The sequence below is a fragment of the Ictalurus punctatus genome, chromosome 10, assembly GCF_001660625.3.
Source record: "Ictalurus punctatus breed USDA103 chromosome 10, Coco_2.0, whole genome shotgun sequence".
In the NCBI taxonomy this organism is placed as follows: Eukaryota; Metazoa; Chordata; class Actinopteri; order Siluriformes; family Ictaluridae; genus Ictalurus; species Ictalurus punctatus.
In genome coordinates this window covers 4,795,454-4,815,058 of record NC_030425.2, presented here as the reverse complement: position 1 = coordinate 4,815,058, position 19,605 = coordinate 4,795,454, and the positions used below count along the sequence as shown (strand labels likewise).

Genomic DNA, 19,605 nt, shown 5'->3' with positions numbered 1-19,605 from the left:
GTTCATTTCTGATCACCGTGGTTGCACAGAGTGGTTGTGAGTTACAGTAACCTTCCTGTCAGCTTGAGTCAGGCCGTTCTTCTCTGACCTTCTCTGACCTTCTCTGACTCTTCTACCAGTCAGGCCGTTCTTCTCTGACCTTCTCTGACCTTCTCTGACTCTTCTACCAGTCAGGCCGTTCTTCTCTGACCTTCTCTGACCTTCTCTGACTCTTCTACCAGTCAGGCCGTTCTTCTCTGACCTTCTCTGACCTTCTCTGACTCTTCTACCAGTCAGGCTGTTCTTCTCTGAGGACCTTCTCTGACTCTTCTACCAGTCAGGCCGTTCTTCTCTGACCTTCTCTGACCTTCTCTGACTCTTCTATCAGTCAGGCCGTTCTTCTCTGACCTTCTCTGACCTTCTCTGACTCTTCTACCAGTCAGGCCGTTCTTCTCTGACCTTCTCTGACTCTTCTACCAGTCAGGCCGTTCTTCTCTGACCTTCTCTGACCTTCTCTGACTCTTCTACCAGTCAGGCCGTTCTTCTCTGACCTTCTCTGACTCTTCTACCAGTCAGGCCGTTCTTCTCTGACCTTCTCTGACCTCCTCTGACTCTTCTACCAGTCAGGCCGTTCTTCTCTGACCTTCTCTGACTCTTCTACCAGTCAGGCCGTTCTTCTCTGACCTTCTCTGACTCTTCTACCAGTCAGGCCGTTCTTCTCTGACCTTCTCTGACTCTTCTACCAGTCAGGCCGTTCTTCTCTGACCTTCTCTGACTCTTCTACCAGTCAGGCTGTTCTTCTCTGACATTCTGTGATTCTTCTACCAGTCAGGCCGTTCTTCTCTGACCTTCTCTGTGTAAACTCATGAGAGGATACATCAGTTTCAACCCTTTTACTGGTAAGAAAATCGACATATGTCCATTTTCCCACTCACACATCGAATAGAGACCTGTCAGCCAATAAGACATGAGTATTTCCACATCCTGTAAACCCTGTCTGATTCGGTCTTGCCTCTCTTCATTGAAGATGCAGAATTACGACTCCAGGCCAGGCGACGCTGAGATCCGCTGAAGGACCGACAGAGGAGCAGACACGACCGGCTCTCCTCACAGCCTTCCTCTCGTTTCTTACAGTCTCTGTAGCTCTGGTGTTTGTTTTTGTCGCGTTGTAAACTCCAGCGATTTGTTTTGCGTGAAAAATCCGCAGTTTCTGAAAAACTCGAACCAATCCGTCTGCCGCGGTCAAAGTCACCGAGATCACATTTTCCCCACCCGTTCTGAACAGTAACTGATGGTCCCGAGTTGTATCTGCACTGTATCTGTAAAATAAGAGACGTAACTTGTACTGAAACTCTCTACACACTTGTAAATCATTATTGGGGAGGGGGAACCCCACGGAAATCTGTAATGCCAACAAGACTGCATCTTGTCATCTTGTCATGTGGTCTTTTCCGTCCTCTGGAAGAGAAAAAAAACCAAAAAACCCACTGAAAATGTTTCGAGTCGCGTTTAGAATTGTAACTTTGATCTGTAAATAGGAAACGCAGTTTGTACTCCGCTTTGTGCTTTGTAAATCAGGACGAATCGAAAGATTCTGCCGGGATTACCGGACACTAATTCCACCATAATCCCCTAAAGAAAATTCACTGATGTCAATAAGGCGCCGCCGACGATCGCGGTGGGAAAGGCGTTGCTCGGAATCGTGTCGAACAGAATTACAGGACGCGAAGGGGAGAGAATTTGAATATGAACTGTTTGGTCTTGGAGAAGACAAAGGGGGGAAAGGAGCATGTATTGATTGCACAAGCTCAATTACTGAGTCATACAGTCCAGAGCCCTCGATCGCCTCGCGTCCTTTGTGCTCTTCATTAATACCCGAGCATGAGCCCTGTTCCTTATTAATTCATACGCACATGTTCCTGACATGGAACAGGACCCCCAAGCCCAGTCCCTGCTTTCTCCCTATTACCTTCTTTCCCCTGACCTGCTGCGTTCAGTTGAATGATTTATATGTCGGCGTCTCCTGCAAACACACTTCCTCAGCCTTGTCAGACATGACAGTGGGAGTATCTGTGGGTGATTAATGAATTTGTGTCCGTCACCGACTTCAAAACATCTTCATTTAGACATCGGGGCTACTTATAGGCTGAGGCGAGGAGGTGATGTTCCTCGGAGGATTAGTTCTCAGGGGAGCTCTGCGGGCATCGCCGCGAGATGCTGAGGATTTAATCCGGACAAGATGAGCAGTACCACGGCCGTCCAAAAAGCCCGATTTTCGTCTGCGTTTTCATTTCTAATGGATACTTTCAGCTTGCATAGGAGAGGATGCAATGCAAGTGTGCAGCTGATTGGCTGAGAGTACAGTTTAAAATCCCTATGAAATGGGGCGGGGGGGCGTGTGAAAGTGCTTGACTGACTTGAGCAACAGCCAATAATCTTCGAGATCCACCTCTGCTGGATCTTAACAAACCTGACGATAACATTATATGACCGAAAGTTTGGACACCTGACCGTCACACCCCAAATTTATTTATTTATTTATTTTTTTGAACGTCACATTCCAGATTTAGTTCCCCTTTTCCTGTCATAATAACCTCCGCTCTTCTGGGAACATCTTCCGCTAGATCTTGGAGTGCGGCTGTGGGGATTTGTCCTCATTCAATCGCGAGAGCACGATTGAGCTCAGACACGCACGCAGCGGTCCAGTTCATCCCAAAGCTGTCCGGTGGGGTTGAGGTCAGGACTCACGTGAGATCTTCCAAGTCCAGCCTTGACAAACCACGTGTTCACGGGGCTCGCTTTGATCACAGGGCTCTTTGGTCACGCTGGAACATGTCTGGGTTCGGGGGAACTTTGCGGAGGAACCACGTATGGGTGTGATGGTCGGGTGTCCACATACTTTTGGCCATATAGTGTATCTAAATATAAAGAACGATTAACAAGAGCAACTCGAATGCGCTAAGCGCGCGCACGTCGAACAAGCCGCCACCGTCGAGCGAGATCGTCTCATGGGGCAGGGCGTATACGGTCTAGAGAGCGTTTAATTGGACAATCAGTTTTGATGAAAATGTTTGATTCAATGAATCAGATTCAATCAAATGATCTTTTCCCACTCAGATATAATATATTGGTGTCTATAACACAGAAGCGATAGGTACGAAAAGCTCTAAAATGCCAGGGTTCACTTGAGGCCCTGGAGTTTAAACTAGCAATTCTTCAAGTATTATCCCAGAATGTTAATTGCCGAGATAATAAGGCACTTGTTTCTTGGCTACCTTAGACGTTACTCTCCGAGGATGTAATTTGGATGCAGCATGATCAATCACAAAATTTTCAGGAGTATGAGCGGGAGTTAGATTTACTGGAGTTCACCGGTGCCGTTTCTGTCCGAAACTGGTCTTTGCGGACAATTTGCAAGGATCCGACCTCGCCGAAGAGGTCGCGTCCGAGTCGACTCGCCGGAAGAACGCTCCGAACGCTGACTCGGTCCGTCGTCCCGACCTTCCCCGCCTCGCGTTTCCGTGCGAGATGGATCGTAGAACTTCTTAAGGATTTACAATCGCGGAACGATGCTGATTCTCTGGCTTTCTGCTGAGAAAGTACATTAGCCAAGTGTTATTAATCAGAACCAGATTCTTCACCGTGGGAGTGAGGACGTCTTAAGCGCGGCTTGCCCAATCCTCTGCTGTGAGAATGGCACCGGTTATTAAGCAGTTGTGAAAGCGGCCAGTCGAAAGTTGTGAGCTCGCTGTCAAAATTGTGCATTCCCACAGAGTTCCAGATCTGTTGCTTTAAGGGCTTTGTGTCTTTCTGTTTCATATCAGTGACTGGTACTATAAATTGTTTAAGCCAAACTTGAGCACTTTTCTTCCTGGATTCTGTACTTTTCCCGTGGACTGCGTGTCTGTTCGGATTAACCGAGGCAGCTGAATTTTTATTTTTTATTTATTTATTTATTTTCCCCCCCTTCTTGTGGACTCAGGAAACAAATGGCAAGGGGAACAAAAAAAAAATGGCTTATTTAAGCTTTTGCGAATTCTCTAGGTCTGCTAAAGTGCTCTAATAAAAGGGGCCTCCGGTCTCGAGTGTAGCACGAGTACGGTTTACAGTCGCATGCAGATACGGATGACTAGCTGCCCGTGGCCTCGTTAAAGCAGCACTTCCGCAGTTCCAGTTCCGCACCTCTGACTATCTGTAAACATCGCAGCGTCGCAGAGAAACCTACAGTCGCGTTAATACGAACACCTGCATACCTGCTCGTCCGTGCGATCGGCCAATCGTGTTGCGGCAGCAAACCCCCCCCCCCCCCCCAAAAAAAAATAAAATAAAAATAAAATAAATAAAAAACGCAGATACAAGTCAAGAGCTTTGTTCACACCGAAAATCAGAAAGGGGAGAATGTGCGATCTCGGTGAGTTTCTGATCTCCTGGGATTTTCACGTACAACGGTCTCTAGAGCAGTAGGCACCAACACTCTTCTTCTTTGATCTAGCGTCCTGCAGGTTCCATGATTTAGATGATTTAGATATTCAGGGGGGGCGTGGTTATGGTTGGACCTAAAGTCTTCAAGCAGCTGACAGGAAGGCTAGGGCATTAGCCTCGAATAGCTCCTATTTACAGCCACGGTGCATAGAAAAGCATCTCAAAATGCACATGTAGGACCTTGAGCTCCAGAAGAGCACACCGGGTTCCGCTCCTGTATACAAAGAACGGGAACCCGAGGCTACAGTAGGCACGCTCACTCACGGCGATGTTTTGACTCATCATGCTGCGGCAGCGTGATTGAGTACAGGTGTTCCTAATAAAGGCCATATTAGCTTAAGCATACTCCGCTGTATAAAGTGTTGACGTTTCGCCATACTTTAGTGACAGTGTACAATAATATTTAATATTTCGTCCACGTCACGCACGGCTAGACGTTAACGTCGTCCCGTCTCACACGTGGGAGTGATTTGTCAGTGCCGGGTTATTCTTGAGGTCACTCAGCTGGTGAGCGAAAACGAACGGGGGGGGGGGAGGTAGAAAGTGTTGACGCACGTCACCGACAGGAAGAAGGCAACCAATAAGTATGCGCTCTTCATATCAGATTCTTTCCAAATTGGACTTTATAGCTCTCAATGTCTCAATGACACCAGTAACTCGACTCTCCATTGTAATGATGGAGATGGATCTTTCCTGCCTCTCCCATAATCCCTTGCTTGATGGATCGAATTGCTGAAACAGGCAGAGTGGAGCAAGGGCAGCTTGGAACGAATTATTAAGCTACGTCACGGTTGCTGATTCATATGGACCTGTCAGAAAAAGAGGCTCTAATGAGGTTCTCGAATCGATAAGCCTTTAACGGTAAAATGCTCTGATGAAGTGGGATGGCATCTACTGCAGCCGAATTTTCCTCTTTCCTGTCTCTTACACACCTGCTTCATGGGCCTCGGCGGAGGTGCCAGTCGTGCGAACGCGCTTCCCGCCAGGCAAGTCGTCAGTCAATAAGCTACAAAGGAATTTATTTGCAAGTATTGACAAGTGAAATGATGAAGATGGCAGGAAGTCTTTCCCAGCTGGGCAGAAAATCGCATTTCGCTTTTCTTTGAGCTCGGGTAATTCGATTAGCATTCTTACGCTACATAGTAAACCGAATTTCTCAGAATGTTCGTTACGTGAAATAAAATAACAGTGGCCTTTGTTTCAATATAAGGCTTAAATTACGCGCTTCAGATTACATGGTAAGCAAACAGTCTTCCCAGAGGAACATCTGTTGCTCGTAGGTTGCTCTTCGAGCGCTCCGCAGACTTCGTAGTTTGAACTTGTGTCAAAATTTCCGAGATATTGTAGATATTGTGAATTCCCCTTCTTCTTCTTCTGCTTATTATTATTATTATTATTATTATTATTATTATTATTATTACTCTTCTTCTTCTTCCTCTTCTTCCTCTTCTTCTTCTTATTATTATTATTACTCTTCTTCCTCTTCTTCCTCTTCTTCCTCTTCTTCTTCTTCTTCTGCTTATTATCATTATCATTATTATTACTCTTCTTCTTCTTCTTCTTCTTCTTCTTATTATTATTATTACTCTTATTATTATTACTCTTCTTCTTCTTCTTCTGCTTATTATCATTATCATTATTATTACTCTTCTTCTTCTTCTTCTTATTATTATTATTATTACTCTTAATATTACTCTTCTTCTTCCTCTTATTATTACTCTCCTTCTTCTTATTATTACTCCTCTTCTTCTTCTTCTTCCTCTTATTATTACTCTCCTTCTTCTTATTATTACTCCTCTTCTTCTTCTTCTTCCTCTTATTATTATTATTCCTCTTATTATTACTCTTCTTCTTCTTGTTCTTCCTCTTCTTCTTCTTATTATTATTACTCTTCTTCTTCCTCTTCTTCCTCTTCTTCTTCTTCTTCTTCTTATTACTCTTCTTCTGCTTATTATCATTATTATCATTATTATTACTCTTCTTCTTCTTATTATTATTATTATTACTCTTATTATTATTATTACTCTTCTTCTGCTTATTATCATTATTATCATTATTACTCCTCTTCTTCTTCTTCTTCTTCTTATTATTATTACGCTTATTATTATTATTACTCTTCTTCCTCTTCTTATTATTACTCTCCTTCTTATTATTATTACTCCTTCTTCTTCTACTTCTTCTTATTATTCCTCTTCTTATTATTACTCTTCTTCTTCTTCTTCTTCCTCTTCTTCTTCTTCTTATTATTATTACTCTTCTTCTGCTTCCTCTTCTTCTTCTTATTACTCTTCTTCTTCTTCTTCTTCTTATTATTATTCCCCTTATTATTATTATTACTCTTCTATTATTATTATTATTATTATTATTATAAAAAATATACCTGTAAGCAGCTGATCTTTTTTTTTTATTAAGATGTTGTACTTAATCTTACATATTTTTTTTCTATTCAGTTTTAAAGCTGCATTATTTAAATTCTATAAAATGGCATTTTTAAAAATAGATGTTAGTGTTATCGAACAAGGTGTTTTTATTTTTTGTATATGTATATTGTGCTGCATTCCGTGTATCGAAGAAATGCCTTCTGGAATCACGCTGTGATATTTTTTGTCACATCGCCGACCCCCTACTTCACTTAAGAAGAAAAAAAAAAAACACTTGGGAGAAATAGCAACATGGAGATCTTTTAAGATTTAAGGAAGATTCATTCAAGATTAGTACGCGCATAATTGCAACCTAGTCAAGTTAGGAGTTCCAGGCATTGCAAGACAGGTCAGTGGTACTGTGAAACATCTGGCTGAAGCCTCACACCTGTCAAACACCTCCAGTCCTGGGACCTCACAGACACCGATCCCTAACCAGTGAGCTAACACGGGCCTCGGAAGAAACTCGCTCCTGAAGTCCTGGCTGTTAGCGCACGACCGATAATGGAACAGTGCACTAGGTGAAAGATGAAAAAAATAAACCATGACGTGCTGTTCGAGGAAACTAATCACCAGTTGATCATTTTCCTCTAAGAGCACATCCTGGAGTGAAGGATCGTCTAATATAACAGCAGTTCGCCAGTATGAACCACTGTACATTATATATTTTTTAAAAAATGATCTGTTTGGAGTTACATTTTACATCATGGAACGATTGCAAAACAAATTCCTCTTATGCCTTGTGTTATAGTAGCTATTCACAGCTCTCCATTCATTCCCTCTCCAGACTTCGCTTTTTCCTTGAAGTTCAAATTGCAGAAATTGCAGCTTGTCAAGACAAGAGTTCCAGCTTTACCTCTAATCGTTACAACGCCCTGACACGCCTAACAAAAATGCTAAATCGACATCTTTAATGAATCGAGCCTTTCTAACCAATTGGAATTGAGAATTCCGGAACATTGTGATAAGATAACAGCTTGCCACTGGATCTAAATGTCTTAGTATGGTTCGTATACTGATGAATGAGTACCGCAAGAGTACCGTTCCGTATAATCGCTGAGTAATTGTCGTATAATAAAAACAAACCGTTGAAACGGATTGATGACGGGCTTATAAGGTAGACGTGATTAGGTTAAGTGTTAGCAAATGTTTCACGTGAAATGAACCCATTTTCAGGTCGCCGTTAACGCACGGGAAGAGCGCTGAGCTCCAGAGCGATGTGAAAAGCGGCTCCGTGTGGTAAATATAATATAAAAGTCACTCACTGAATCAAGACTGTGAAACGTATTAGTCATGCATGAGAAATGTTGGGGTTTGTATTGACAGCTCTGCCTTTTGAGAAGTTGTGAACAAGAACGAGGATCATTATATCGGACGGTCTAAGCCCTGTGTGTGATTCAGTGAGATTACTGGCAGCTTCGGGTCGAGGGGGGGGGGGGGGGGGTGGGGGGACGGGACTAAACAAAACGTGAGAAGCAGAAGATTTAAACAGAAGTTTCCGTTTTCTTGATTGCTGGCCTTGTCGCTGTCTGAGTAGAAACTGTATGGACATCAAGAAAACATCTCCATGATTTTACTCTTCCTTTCCTCTGGATCAGATCTTATTCAGAAGACCCACATCGGAACGTCTATCCAGGTCAAGCACAATCTGACTGCTCTCAAGCACGCCACAGCTCCCTCTTGAATCACACACGGGTAAATCTCGCGTTAACCGCTATGGCTAAAGTAGACGGTTATCAAAGTAAACAGGCGAAGGTCAGGTGTTTGTGAAACATGCGCGAACTGACTACTTCGTCTTCCTTAGCGTGCATATCAATTCTGAGAAAAACGGAAAGAGACGAGGCTACTGAAGTGGTCCACAAAATTCGGGGAAGTGCGCGCACACACGTGTGTGCGTGTGTATATGTGTATATATACATACACGCACACAAAACTACGACATTGCATCATCGTTGCGGTTTTTGAAAATGGGATCATTTTTAGCACGGCTAGTTTGGGAGGACTGCGTCAGCCCTAAAGCATTTCAGTTTAATGAAATTTATTTGCAGCAGAAATTGTTTGAGTCTGGCTTTGGTCAAAGCCAAGAATTTAGTTGAATGCTGCGATTCTGATACAGGCGTGTGTAGTTATTATGCTTAAAAAGGCAGAATAAGAAAAAAAAACAAACATTTAAACCTCTGTTTCTAGACTAAATGTTTAACATCTCTTTACTACTATTACTACTATTACAATTACTACTACTACAATTACTACTATTACAATTACTACTACTACTATTACTACTATTACTACTATTACAATTACTACTACTACTACTACTACTACTACAATTACTACTATTACAATTACTACTACTACTATTACTACTATTACTACTATTACAATTACTACTACTACTACTACTACTACTACAATTACTACTATTACTACTATTATTAATATTACTACTATTACAATTACTACTACTACTATTACTACTACTACAATTACTACTACTACAATTACTACTATTACTACTATTATTAATATTACTACTATTACTTCTATTACTAATACTACTACTACTATTACTTCTACTACTACTACTATTACTACTATTACTTCTACTATTACTTCTATTACTACTACTACTATTAACACTACTATTGCTTCTACTACTATTACTACAATTACTACTACTATTATTAATATTACTACTATTACTACTACTACTACTACTATTATTAATATTACTATTACTACTATTACTATTACTTCTACTACTATTACTACTACTACTATTAACAATACTATTACTTCTATTACTACTACTACTATTATTACTATTATTACTATCACTTCTATTACTACTACTACTACTACTACTAGTACTACTACTACTACAATTACTACAACTATTACTACAATTACGTCTACTATTACTACTACTACTATTACCTCTACTACTACTACTACTACTATTACTATTACCTCTACTACTATTACTACTACTACTAATACTATTACTTCTACTACTACTACTACTATTACCTCTACTACTACTACTACTACTATTACTATTACCTCTACTACTATTACTACTACTACTAATACTATTACTTCTACTACTACTACTACTATTACTATTACTACTATCACTTCTATTACTACTACTACTTCTACTACAATTACTACAACTATTACTACAATTACGTCTACTATTACTACTACTACTATTACCTCTATTACTACTATTACTTCTATTACTATTACTTCTACTACCATTACTTCTACTACTATTACTTCTATTACTACTACTACTACTATTACTACTACTACTATTAACACTACTATTACTACTACTACTACTACTATTACTACAATTACTTCTAGTATTACTACGGCAAATATTATTACTACTACAACTTCTATTACTACTACAGGTACTACTACTGCTACTATAACTATAACTACTACTACTATAACTACTATTACCACTACTACAGCTACTACTAACAACAATTATTATTATTATGATGATAATAAACTGCTTTTAGTAAAGTCTGAGTTTCTGTTAAATATTAAACATTTCTTTGCAAACTGTTTGAAGGCACTATTGTATTTCAGTCATTTGAAAAAAAGGAAAGACTGAATATATAGAAACGGTGATGGATATGCTGAGGTAAAATAGCCAGAACACCAGTAGTGCACTCAACATTAATTTAGAAAACAGATGATCTTACGAAGCAGAAATGTCCTGGTCAAAGACGGAGTGTTGTTTTGAAATCGGAAAGCCAATAATTTATGCCGCAGGCCTGCAAGACGAAAGTGGGGGTGGGGGGTGGGGGGGGGGGTGGGGGTGGGGTGGGGTTGTTACGTTTTAGTCTTCGATCATGTTCAGGAAAATGCGCCATTTTAATTTTGACTGCTTGTTAGCTAGCTTCTAATGGTTGTTCTAGCCAAGATTAGAATTTCTAACATTTTGTGTGTTCCAGACATGTTGTTGGAGATGACTGGACACTTTAGGAAAATACGATAAGCCGGTGGTGTCAGTCGATCACATTATTCTTCCAGTTACGCTGTAACATCAGATGAACACCAAGATAAAGCCATTTTGAGAGACCAGCTACAAAATGAGTGATGATGATATTTAAGTACTATGCAGATTTAGATGCAAGTTAGATACAAAAAAAAACAAACAAAAAAAACAACAAGGTAGCCAAGCATTGCTCCATTAGTGATAATAGTATATTGCATCTGTATTGCAACACATTGCAGTTGTAATATTCCTTCAGTAAATTAAAACCAACGGGTGTACCCATAATCCGTCACAGTTAAAAACTAGCCTGCAGACATTTTTTTTCCCCTGTTTTTGGGAATTGATCAAAACACCCACAGTAAAGTGGGACGGTCAAAAATGCACATAGGACCCAACAGGACTTGTAATTGCTCGTGTCTATAACGCAGGATTTTGCGATATCAGTATCGCCAAGGCTGAACTCGTCATAATGATTAATAAACGGATTTCAAAACTGTCCTGTGGGTGAAAATAACACGTTAAATTTGAACCCTAACTTTTAAGCAATATTTTGCTGTAAATATTTAGATATCAATTTTCTAATAAGGCCTCGACTGATTATGTACATTACCGGACTCCGTAGAGCAAAATGGCACGGTTCAGACATCATAGTTTGATCACCTGAGTCTCAGGATTGACATTCGGGGCATCGCCCCCTGCAGCACTGGGTGGTATCTTCAGGGTTTCTTGCGGGGTGGCTGAAGGGCATGTTCCTGTCAAAAGCAGGGTCATCTGCACACACAGCCAGCTGCCACTCATCCAGTGAGGCCAGCGTTGCCCAGGGTAACTCGACAAAGCCAGCGATGATGAGGTCATCGTAGGACGGAATGGAGAGCAGGCCAAAGCCCGCTGCTGTGTTTTTTTTTCTTTCTTTTCCCCGCATAGTAAAAGCCAAACGAAAGAGTGAGAAGGGGCGGGGGGCGGGATTACGCGAGGAAAACCTTTTTTTTCCTCAATCTGATTAGCCCTCAAGTTACACGAGCGGTGCGGTTTGGGGGCGTCGGGTAGGGGCGGCTGAGCTCCTCATCCTCCGGCTTTTGTGTTCAACTGAGGAAAGACCTCAATATAGCGCTGCAAATTAGGCTCTCGGGTTCCTCCTCGATTAGGAGGTTCTATAGCGGCAGCATTTGTGTTTGGGTTTACTCATGATGACCCACATCTCAGGCCTCTTAAAGACGCTCTCTGACGGACAGAATAAGAGAGTGTACAAAGAGGTCCCGGAAGGGAACAGCGAGCGTGTGAGTGAGTGAGGAGACTGGACGCAGGACGTGTTTTCTTTTTCTCCGCTGCTTTCATGACGCAACAAGTGAGCGGCAGACAGGCTCGCATGAGATAATATTTTAATCATCTGTACATGATTTTACCCTGCCACGATATCCTGTAACGCTGACTCCAATTCAGTTATATTACCAGACCGGCCAACTTTTACGTTTATTCGTGTAGATGTTGAGCCAATCAGCATGAATCGGGAAGGATTTACACGGGTGTCTTCGATGTTTATCCGACACCACCTGGAAGCTCCGCCCATCTCGCGTGCTCTTTGGGCACTATCCCAGGGAACATCGGGCACAAGGCGGGGTACACCCTGGACAGGGTGCCAGTCCATCGCAGGGCACAATCACACACACACTCACACACCCTTTCATAGAAGTGTCTAACACTTAAAAATAATCTTCATGGTGATTAATGATGATTAGTGTTTATTGATCACGTATACAGTAAAGCACAGTGAAATTCTTTTCTTCACATACCCCAGCATGTCAGGAAGTTGGGGTCAGAGCGCAGGGTCAGCCGTGATACAGCGCCCCCTGGAGCAGAGAGGGTTAAGGGCCTTGCTCAAGGGCCCAACAGTGGCAGCCGGGCAGTGCTGGAACCCCCGCCCTTCCGATCAGTAACCCACAGCCACCATGGTGATGATCATTATAACGTGATTAAATACACCAGGGCTGTTTTCAGATGCTCAGACATGTTCAAACACTTTGAGCAGCGGATCAACGGAAACAAATACCGTCCACGTAGACGTCAGACATCAATGCTTCGTAAACGGATTATAACCAAACTGCACCGTTCGGTCCGTACAGGATTTCAGAGTTTTTTTTTTTTTTTTAAATTCCGAAAACGCTTCATTTTGCTGCGACTTTTTTCCAAATTTGCGATCCGACTTCCTTGTGTTGTCTTTATTACGTTCTGAACTGGCGAAATTGCAGTCGCACGTAATTGTTTTGCACGGTGACGTTTGTTGACAAATGGGACGTTTTAGCTGTACTCGCGTTCGACGCACGTGAATCGAAGAGGCTGAACGCGCGTTCGACTGACGCCGTCACGTGATGATCCAAATCCGCGGCGAACTACTACAAGGTTTGCGATCAAGTTTGATCCATTCTACGTCAGGTTCTGCGATCGCAAAATCGCGTGATCCTGGAGGCACCGACCGTCCGGTTTACTGCCCGCTGTTGTGGAATCACGCGAAAACCCGCCATCCGGCTGAGTTTTCGGGATTGCCACTGCCAACAAGCAGCCCCTGACTGCACAGCTGGTAATATTGTTAGGATTTCCCATACTCTCTTTAAACTAGTGAGAATGAGCGTTTGTCCAATTTATTTATCGCTACTGGACGTTTAAATCACTCATCGCGATTTTTACAATGCTAAATAGCGAGCAGGGGGGGTGGGGGGGTGGGGGGGTTATCGCTAGATCAATATCTCACAAACCTAGCAGCAGATTAGGAATATTTGCGTTCTTTAACCCAGCTCGGGCAAGTTTCTAGAGCATTCCGCCAGACTCGACGCTACAGTGAATTAACCGCACAGATGTTCGACCTCCAGTTTCTCCCCTCGGCGCTGAAAAATGGGCTTCAGGAAACTCTGGGCTCTTTTGTTCTTTTTCTTCACTGCCTCCAAGGCCTTGAAAATTCAGCAACGTATCTCGCACAACCCAAATTCACCCTCCCCGAGCAGGGGCAGGAGAACGAGAACGGACGAAAGACGCGTGAAATTTCGCATGACCGATAATAGATTCCAGGCAGCTGCGAGATTACAGCGGCGTTGATTGGTATTTTATAGGAATACCTGTTAAAGTTTCAATTTCCAAGTGATTTTTCATAGTCACTTTAAAGAGACTGGTGTGTTATTTGAAACTGCTTGCAAATCTCCTGTAATAATATCTGATCACTGCACTGCCCATCCCCCCCCCCCCCCACACCACCACCACCCCTCCCCCCCCCCCCCCCCCCCCTCTCTCTCTCCGACACGCATCAGTGCATCGCGTTGAAACTTGAGATCTCTGTAGTTGGAAATGTTGGAAATTTCCATGTCCTGTCATACATACATCTGTATGCGATAGAATTATTTATTTGCCATTTTAGTTTAACATTTTTTATGGCTGCGTTAAAAAAAAAAAAAAAACACCGTCAGCTCATGCAATGTGTTGCTAATGCAATCGTGCTGATTTACAGATGTACTTTAGTTACTTTGGAATAGTTAATGGTGTAAGTATTAGGCAAGAGAAAAGCGGGGGCCGGTTCCCAGTTTTTGGGCTCGATTTCATGGAAAATTTCTACTAAATACTCATCACTCACAGTGATTCTGGGGGAAAAAGGAAAAAATAATTTGGAGCAAATCAACGAAAATGAAATACAGATTTCTATAAAAGAGAAAGGGCAACGATGTGAGCAAAGGCGAACGCTGTTGGTCATGGAGGAAACGGACCCAGCGCTTCTCGGAGCGGTGCTTCCTCCAGCGTCTCGACCGAAGGAGCAAAAATCCTCCAATGAGCTCTTTGTCATTGTTGAGCTCCGGTCCACATTCCTGTCTCTCACCGGTCTGCTCTAAAACAAACTTTTTCCACTGTTCTTCTTTGTACCCGGGTGCACTTGAAGTTATCAGGCTCTTTCAGACGAACAATGGCGACGCTCTGAGAACTGAAGGCCTTCTGTCGGGGCGGGGGTCTCGTCCCTTTGTCTCACCGGACACGAGCTCTGTGACCAATTAGCGTTTTATTGGCCTAGCCGAAAGCAAGAAATCCGTGCCTTGTAAGGATTTAGCTCCAAGGATCTCTGCTCTTTCCTTCCCAGCACTCTCTTTTGTCCTCCATTCAAGAATTATACACTTTTTCTTCCTTTTTTTTTTTTTTTTTTTTTTTTTAAAAAGAAGAAAAAAATTCCAAACCTCATTAGAGGAACATTGAGAATGTTGTTGTCGGGTAAAACGGAGCGGCTTTGTCCAGCTACCTTACTTTTAACCTTTTACTAAAAGACACAAACAATGAGCATGTGCGGCGTACGTACACACGGACGTCTCGGTAAACCGTCATGTATAGATGTTCGGTTAACTAACGTTATAAACTAGCGCGAGAGATTTTTCCGTTACGTTAATAAACGCGTTTAATCTTCGCACGAGATTATTTGCATGGTTGGTTCTTGGCAGAGGATTCAGCCCTCCGCTCGTATTGATAGACGGTCCATTGAAGACGTTTCATGCACGAGAAACACTGATGTCTAATTATTCTGTCAGTAAATAAATAACGGAGAAGGAAAATGTCATCTTGCGACTGTGGTGCTAGTACATGTAAAATGTATAAATTTATATTTTCTGCGTTTTTGCTGGAATTTTTAATCCGTGTTGTATAATTTAAATATATTCGGTCCAAAATTGCTTTCCTTTATTAGAGAAGAACTCTGGTGTCTATATCTAATATAATATAATCTAATATCAGATTTTTTTTCCTTCTCTTTTCGGTCGGCCCTCTGCTATGTCCTTGGCCTATAAAAGGTAAGAATACTTTTTTTTCTTTTTCTTTTCCCCTTCAGAATCTTCTCTTTCTTTAAAGCGCACCTATTATGGTTTTGAAACAGGCCTAATTTTGTTTTAAAGGTCTCCTACAATAGATTTACATGCCTCCAAGATAAAAAAAAAAAAAAAAAAACACTTTAACGTGCTCATAATTTAAACTGCAGCATTACCTTTTTATCCCCCAGTGTCACAAACGACTCGTTAAATGATCCGTTCTAAATGATTCATTCGAAACTCCTTTCAGAGAGCGTACTCTTCTCTGATTGGTCAGACGTCCCAGTCTGTTGTGATCGGTCTAGCGCCGTCAGCGAGCAGCCGATGAACGCCAGAGGCGGGGTTTTGTGTTACAAACCTACGTAGATTAGTACAGGAAGTAAAGTCTGGAATCACTAACGACTCGATTCAGCTGTTCAGAATCGACTCGTTATTTTAGGAGTCGATGACTCCGTTTGTCGTGCGCTTAGATTTTTGAAACTTTGCAGACTTTTTACATTCACAAACAGCTCGATAACACACTACACGAAAGGTATTGTCTGAATAACCATAACAGGTGCACTTTAACAAAGAAAGTTTAGCGTTTTTCCTTTTAAAATGATTCTACACGCTATTATGGAAGTTTGTCGACAGTATTATTACAGGGGTGGACACGTCATAAATGTATTAACTGGCCCACTGGGCAATTAAAAGCTACAGTGCGCTGCCCAGTTCCATGTTTTAGTTTCCTGGAAGCTGATTGGGTAAAAAGTGGCAGCTAATGTACAAATCACCATTTTCTTGTCACGTCACTTAATTGATACGTAATTTGCAGTTCCTGAAATTTATCTCGGGGATATGACCTTTTCATGTACTGTTACACTGCTAAATATATATATATATATATATATATTTCTTTTTACAGGCGTAGAAGTGAGTCAAAATAACTTCCACTTCTGCCTTTGTGCCTTTTATTGTACTGTTTAGTAGTCATTTCGTGTTTCCAGCCCTCTGTTGCGCTTTTTTTTTTTTGTGGGCGTCACAAAATGCAAATGAGCTGTGTCGGGAACATGCTTCGCTCATTACGGGTGATCGACATACGCACACGAGTAGGAAGAAAATCCTCATTTGCGATTATTTATTTATTTATTTATTTATTTATTTTTGATAGATCTGGCAAAAAATGTACGCACACATTTACACGCGACTTTACTAAAAGACCGATAAACGAAGCCCGACACCTTTACGATATACGACACGGGGACAGGACGCGGCTAACGCCTCGCTGCCATTTTGTTGAAGACGCAAACATTTATTCATCTGTCCATAGTGACCGCTTTATTCTCTTCGCGGTCATGGTGAATCCTGAGCCTTTTGTTCGCTTATAATCTCGTATCGTTCTCATAGTCTGTATTAATGCGGTTAACTAGCTACCTAGCTCACTGTACTTTTCATTTCCTCTTTATTTATTAACTCGCTTAATTGATCGCCATTTCTCAGTATGTGTTAGCTGACTTTCTTCGGTTTTTACATATTCTGTAATCGATATAAAACGGCAGGTTTTCTCAATAATGCTCATCGCGTAATAAAGTAAGCCGTTTCAACTCTACAGCATAATCCGTATATGAAAGAGTGCGATATTTGTACGATTTAAAGCCGATAAATTGAAGTTTACGTTAGTTAGTGTTCTCACGCGTTAACTTGCGCACACACTCAGAAGCACAAGTAGATCGTGAACGTTTTTTTCTGAAATTATGGGATTTTCAAGAATACCGCATTTCTTGTGTAGATGCTGCTACGAATGATTTTCCGAATAAATCCGTTCATATCTATCTTAATAAACGAGTCCCGTACGAGTTGGTATTCTAATATTGTTTTGCGAAAGGTAATAAGGAGTAAGTTTTTCTTTCTTTCGCAGACCTGTTTGGCCAATAATATAAAATATATACTAATAACCCAGACACAAAGTCGGCTTGTCTGATTAGTTACTATTAGTTGTCTGATTAGTTTACTGATTAGTTCACCGACGCGTCATGTGCGGGTTGCGCTCGTTAAGTCGAGCTGTCTCATACGGCGAACTTTTAGCTGTTTGTTTGTTTCTATTCCTCTGCTTAAAGACAGATCTCCGATGTGAAAGGTTCTCGTGCTTTTGGCTCGGTGGTGCTCCGTCTGTATACTTAAACGATGTGTGGTCCACACGCTGAGCCATAAAGACAGAGCTGCTGGAACTCTTGTGTGACCTGGAATGGTTCAGTGGATCTTTGGTCTAGGAGTGAGGAGGCGAAACCAACCCTGCTTTTAAACGCTCTGTCTGAAGCTCAAACGGTTTTGTTGACTCAGATGGAGTCTAGTGCCCAAAACTCTGTTGGTTTTCGGTCTATTTATTCCTGAGGAAAGTACCCATTTAGCTCGATAGTGCAGTAGCGGGGCTTTCTGTACACACGAGATGAACAGCGGGATGCTGATGGGCTGAATACGCTCAGTCATGCAGACAAGCACATTCATTGTGTATGTTTATGCATAGATGGGAAGTGTGTTTACACAGGACTGGTGCTCCAGGAAAGGATATGTCAGTTAAGTGTGTTTCCACCATCGGAGATCTATTATTATCATTTAGCAATCCTGTATGTATGTGTGTGTGTGTGTTAGAGTGTACAGGCTAGTCCATCGGAATTACAGAAATAGATGAAACATGAGAACGTGCTTCTTTGGCTCAACAGTGCAGCCAGGTTGGGGAATAGTTTTGCACCAGTTTTCAGCTAGTTTGCTCGACCGCACAGTTTTCACATATTTTTGAACCCATCTACCGTTGCTTATCGTTTTCTTTCTTCGGGTGCGATGAAACGAAGACGAATGACTCTCCTGCACGATCCCATTGCTCTCCGATTTGGACTACTTTTGCTTTTGTCGTATGTAATTCGCTTCAGTGTCACTTGAGAGCGAAGAAGAGTCTTCAGTTCCAGCCAAAGTCGACAGGGTTAGGTACTTTCCGTTCTCGCTCAAGGCACGTGCTGGAAATGAGTTGTTTCACGTCACGACCGGAGCGTCCACTTGCTGCATAATCAACTATGGGTGATATCGAGCACTTCATATTAATCAACTGCTGTCCCTGGATGTTAAGCAACCAGGCACTCCTGGTAATATTTCTATAGTAAGAGGCTCTCTCTGCACTGATATTCCATGATTCAATTATTACTGATCCAGTTAAATCTATCCCGGAATAGGGTTTGTGTCCCACTCGACGTAAATGGTCTTGATACGGTCTTCTGTTTTAAATGAGGATGAATTACTATTGATATTTCAGAGCACTTTTACAAGGGCTCTGAAAAAGTATGGAAAAGTAGGAATGGCCTTCAGAGGAGTGTCCGTGTTCTTTGTATCTTTGGACGGATGCAGACAATGAACCATGAATGTGTTATTAGCTTCGTTTGAGTAATAGTGTGTGTGTGTGTGTGTGTTTGCAGTTTGCTAGCGGAAGCCACTTGGTAGAATTAGACTTTAATAGTTCCGTACGTTATGAAAAGGAAAATAATGAACGATGGCGTGGCGTCATGAAATATTAAAGAACAACACTTTGTGCGTTTTATCCGATTATGTTCTCTGAAACAAGTCGGTTCCTGTTATCGCTTAGGTTATAACAGCTGTACCGTCATTTCTTCATCGGTCGTCTCTTCTAACGTTACTGCGAAGCCTTTCGACTCGAAGACTTTCCCATGTTGGGAAACTTAATGGATCCGTTTTACCTCTGACACTGGAGACTCCTTCCAAAAATGCAAAATTTCCTTACAGAAAAATGTTTTTAAAAAATAAATAAATAATAAAGAATCTTCCATGTAAGTTCTTACTATAGACACGATAACATGTTAATGAGCAAGTTAATATAAACCCGTGGTAGAGAATGAAT

At 41.8% G+C, this 19,605-nt stretch overlaps 1 protein-coding gene across 2 annotated transcripts in view; it reads left to right on the top strand.

Moving 5' to 3' along the window:
• Nucleotides 1-19,605, top strand: part of LOC108270832 (ephrin-A2) — a 126,799-nt gene that overhangs the window by 46,197 nt on the left and 60,997 nt on the right. The gene's annotated exons all lie outside the window — the stretch shown is intronic.